The sequence below is a fragment of the Carassius gibelio genome, chromosome B5 (assembly GCF_023724105.1).
Source record: "Carassius gibelio isolate Cgi1373 ecotype wild population from Czech Republic chromosome B5, carGib1.2-hapl.c, whole genome shotgun sequence".
In the NCBI taxonomy this organism is placed as follows: domain Eukaryota; kingdom Metazoa; phylum Chordata; class Actinopteri; order Cypriniformes; family Cyprinidae; genus Carassius; species Carassius gibelio.
The window spans coordinates 43,078,089-43,083,698 of record NC_068400.1 but is presented as its reverse complement, the minus strand read 5'-3'; positions in this window follow the sequence as shown (position 1 = coordinate 43,083,698).

The window sequence follows — 5,610 nt, the reverse complement described above, 5'->3', positions numbered from 1 at the left end:
CCACAACACACTCAACAACACACTCCACAACACACTTCACAACACACTCCACAACACACTACACAACACACTCCACAACACACTACACAACACACTCCACAACACACTCCACAACACACTACACAACACACTCAACAACACACTCCACAACACACTCCACAACACACTAAACAACACACTCCACAACACACTACACAACACACTCCACAACACACTCCACAACACACTCCACAACACACTACACAACACACTCCACAACACACTCCACAACACACTACACAACACACTCCACAACACACTCCACAACACACTCAATAACACACTACACAACACACTCCACAACACACTACACAACACACTACACAACACACTCCACAACACACTCCACAACACACTCCACAACACACTCCACAACACACTACACAACACACTCCACAACACACTACACAACACACTCCACAACACACTCCACAACACACTCCACAACACACTACACAACACACTCAACAACACACTCCACAACACACTCCACAACACACTTCACAACACACTCCACAACACACTACACAACACACTCCACAACACACTCCACAACACACTACACAACACACTACACAACACACTCAATAACACACTCCACAACACACTCCACAACACACTACACAACACACTCCACAACACACTCCACAACACACTTCACAACACACTCCACAACACACTCCACAACACACTACACAACACACTCCACAACACACTTCACAACACACTCCACAACACACTACACAACACACTCCACAACACACTACACAACACACACACACAGGCCGTGCTTTGTGCCATGCATTTAAAGTATCTTCAGTATAACGGAAATACTAAAAGATTTAGATTCATTTTATGTTGTTGTTTTTTCCAGACAAATAACAATCACTTTATATTATAGTGCACTTGAAATCCACTTTTATTTATGTAGATATCTATACAATACAGATCATTTCGAAGACGCTTCACAGAAAAACATACAACAATAACAGTGATAATGTTGTTAAATTCATCAGTAATTCAATTCAGCTGTAAAGTAGCTCTACAGAATATTCTTATATTTTATTTGTATTTCCATGAAATAAATTAATAAAATAAAAAAATATATAAATATATTTACTTAATTTAATGTTTTTAATATAAAAAATAAATAAAATAAAAAATATATATAAATAAAGCAGGTCTACAGAAGACAATTTGACTTAGTTCTATATTTTGTTTTATTTAAAATAAAAAAATAAAGAAGCTCTACACAATGGAATTTGACAATTCTATTCTTATTTTTATTTATTTTATTCTGCTCTAAAGAATACAGTTAAACTAAATTCAACTCAAATTTTGTTCTTAGCTGATTATATCAGTGCAGTTAAATCAAAAATATTACTGAATATTAATTGTTTTATAAACCACATTTAAGCTACTGTGTATTCACATAAGTACTAATGTATAATAATAATAATAATAATAATAATAATAATAATAATAATAATAATAATAATAATAATAATAATATAGTGAACTACAATTGGTGTACAAGTATTTTTGTAAAAATGCCTGTATTTTTTATTACTAAAGTTATCAATTGTACACCATAAAAAAGAGAGGTTGCTAATAGAGTGAAAAACAAGATTATGCCTTTGATCTGTGACAGGCCAAGAGCCCATAATGGATGTTGATGACAAATATGCAGAATAAATAGGTTGCAAATAAAAACAATGCCTTAAAAACCTTATTAAAACTGAACTAACAATCACTCATCATATCCACAGCCGGATGTCATCTTCTTTCTGGCGTCCACCAAGTCAAATCCATATTAAACTGTCCATACATACATACGATAACAGCAATTTCTGTTATCAGGGAACAGATTTTTCCGCTTGATAGAGGATAAATAATTATTCATTAGAAGGGAGTGCCTCATCTAATTAGTTCTGTTGTTAACGGAATAAAGCCGAAGATTTCCGGCTCAAATAATCAGCCATGTGTTTCAGTGAAAAGAGGGAACGTGGCCCTGGCTAATCTGTATACAGTCTTATTAGTTTAATGACTGGAGTCTGTGATCAGGACTCATCAACATAAATGCCAAGTCTCAGTGTCCCGCGATGGCCCAGGGCTTCACTTTCTACCCTTCGACCACGAGGAGAGCCAAACATCGTCCTGTCCACAACACATGAAGCGTGACACGAGGACGCTACGAGAGCAACTACAGAACGATGCCGCTCAGCTTTATTAAGAACATCGTCTGCGTCATCTTCTAATAGGTGATTTAACGAGCAAACGCTCCGTATGTTGTGATGCTTATCAACATGCAGAATTATATTTAAATGAGTTGCAAGCCTAGAAAGGGAAGAACGTTGTCTGCTCGTGTTTTCTGCTCCACATTGCACAAAGATTGCCTGTTTTTTTTTTTACTGTGAGTTGCAATTGTTTAATGGCAGTATAATGGAGACAGCCAAACGGGACCGTGCATGTGCTCATCCCTGGGAAAACAAGAGGGAACAATGACCAAGAGCAGAGAAAAACAAAGAGAGAAGAAAAACAATTGCATCAAAATGCATCAGGGAAGTTTCACTGCAAACATGCAACATTTCTTAAAGACGGCAAACAAACGGCGTTTAGACGACACGTGGTGAGCATCTGATGTTTTGCCACTCGTCCTGACAGCGTGCCGCAGCTGGCAGAGAAAAGAGCAAAATGCAGCAGTGTGTTAAAACACCCAGGGAAGTGAACAACCTTGCTGACTCGGGAAGGCCGGCACTAATTAAAGTCCACACAGAGATTCGCCCCTGGTCTCTTCCACAAACAGTCTGGGTTCTTTCTTATAATCCAGCAACAACACCGTGCTCATGTTGATGATGTTTCCGAGTCATGCAACATTTGGCTGCTTCCATTGCAGTGAGATTAGCATGAGCGTGCGAGGTTTGTTTGCAGTGTTTGGCGTGGTGATGTGTTTCCTCAGGAGCTGTGAGGGCTCAGCATCAGCACCAGTACTGGACACAGGCCTAGTGTTAACGCCCGCGGCCCAGTTCACAGATTTGACTGACTGTAGTCTTAATGCTGTGCGCCTTGTTTTCAGCACTTGTCCCTCCAGATTTGCCACCCCGGCTGCACAATTTTCCTCAAATTCTAATTATTCATCAGCTCGTTATGCCCGCGCCCCGCCGCTCGCTTTAATTAGAGCAGACGCAGGCGTCTATTAGAGGCTTCCCTGGAGTGAGGAGACCAGTCCAGAACCAGTCCGTGTTACTGGGATCCCGCCAGCTCTCAGACGTGACGGAGCCGTGGTCTGACACCGCCGCAGAAGCTGAAGGCAGGACTCAATGTTATATTCATTCATTTTATGAGGAGCTGAAACATGCACACGTCTCGTCTCGTCTGATATTACAGCTCAACCTGTGGCCGTGCGTTACAGTGATTTTACCACAGTTAAGAACGACATGTAGGAGAGTCACTAAAACTTTTATAAAACACTGGCAAGTTCACTTCTGAGTTCAGTGATCAGTGATTTTGCTCAGTATTTCACTGAGCATTTCCATGCAGTTTTCTTAATATACCAGACTGGGTCTTCAGATGCTTTTCTATGTGTGGCCAAAACCCCTCGCGTCTGAGGAAATGAACAACAATAATAACTTGAGTTACAGATATCTTCAGAACACCATGACCTTGTTGCGACCTCATTTATAAAGCGTGTGCGTGTGTATAGATTTGATCTTAGAGTGTGCGTGCCCACGTCATCCATCATAATCTGAAATTCAAAGATTTCACATCTGAAAGAGTGGAATACGTGTGTTTTCATTCTATGAATCACATGTACACATATTTGAGAGATGATTGGAAGATCAAATTTAGGATGGTTTCAGTACAACATTTTATCATTGAGGCCCAAGATCTCTCACATTTCTCCTCCAGACGTCTCAGAGGAGAGCTCCACATGTCTCAGATTTGCAGATATACCAAAGAGAGCAAGAAAATGACAAAGATCTCAATATGAACTTAATATTTCTCATTGAATCCTTTTTTAAAAATCAGGTTTTAAAACTTATACTCTTATTGTATGTCAGTTATTGACTCATTAAGTCTTTACTTCACTGAAACTAATGAGCACAGAAAGCACAGCCTCTGAGCATTTTTCTTCTGGGAAGTCATGCAGAAAGCATCACAGTGTTTCCCGTTTCTGAAAGCATCAGAAGAGTTGCTTCCAGCTCCGTTGTTCACCTTCTTAATTTCTTCTTTGGCCATAAAAGCTTCCTTATGAGTCTCAAGTGAGACATGCATCAAGAAATTGGTGACATTCATGAGCAAACAGAGTAACAGCCACACACACACACACACACACACACACACACACACTAAAGCTAATTAAAGTCTTCAGTGTGAGTGCAGAAATGTGTAATCCTGACATTTAGTCAAGGGAGATTTAGGCAGACGAGGAGAAATTCTAGCGCTGGCCGGAGCTGGGCCCGAGGCGGCTGGCTACAAAAGGACATCAGCGGCAGGCGGAGCTCACAAAGGTCATCTCCGTGAAAAGGCTAACGTGTCATTGCTTTTGTTCCTGCTCTTCTGAACATATGTTTGGCCGCGCTCCTTCTTCGCCCCTATCTGGCTGAAATCTAAACCCAGCACAAATACAAGTTTTGACAGCGCTGCTGTTTATTCCAGCAGACACGAGGAGCATCGTCTTACCTCCTAGAACAACTGATGAAAATCCACCCAATGCAAAACACCTGCGCTCAGATTTACCAGCTCAAGAAGATGAAGATACACACATCCGTATCACCAAGTGTCTGTGAAGATCATTCCAAAGTCATCACAGAAAAGCTAGCCATGTCAAGTAGCAAGTAGAAAGTCACCTTTATTCATTTAGCACCAATATATAATCTACTTTATAGTAGGACAATAAAGTGTTACCAGTTCTTATATTATTTCAATGGCATTTCTCTCAAATTACCCTATTAACACAATGCAAAAAAGGTAAATTATATAAATGTTAAACTGTAACAATTACAAGCAATCTTGCTACCATTTATTGTTTTGTTTAATTTAAAATGCTAAAGTATTGTTTTAGAGAAATCCAAAACATGATTAAGAATAATGGGATTAAAAACAAACAAACAGTAATAAAAAAAAAACGTCTTTTATCCACCTTGTTTTTCGATGTGGAAGTAAGTTGTAAGTTGTGTGAGACTCCGGTTCATTAACCACTGTAGAGGAATAACGAAAAGTATAACAAAGAGCAGTAAACGGTAAAATGGTGTGTTCATAATTAGGATAATACATTCAAATAATATGGTAAGACACACCAGTTATTAAAATCAAGTTTTTTACAGCTAAAAACAACTGGAAATGGGTGAAACCGGAAGCCAGACACATTAAATTTACCAATGATCACACCCTCTCTTAGACGAGTCGAAACACTCGTCCTGGTGATTCTGTTGGCTCGAGCAGCAAGAGTCTCCAGCGCCCAATCAGACGAGAGCGTGAGGATGATGTGGACTGACCGAGAGAAAGCGCTGAGGATGAACTCTGAGCAAACTGCTGATGAGCCTCTTTCAGCGCCGCATCTGTGTGATT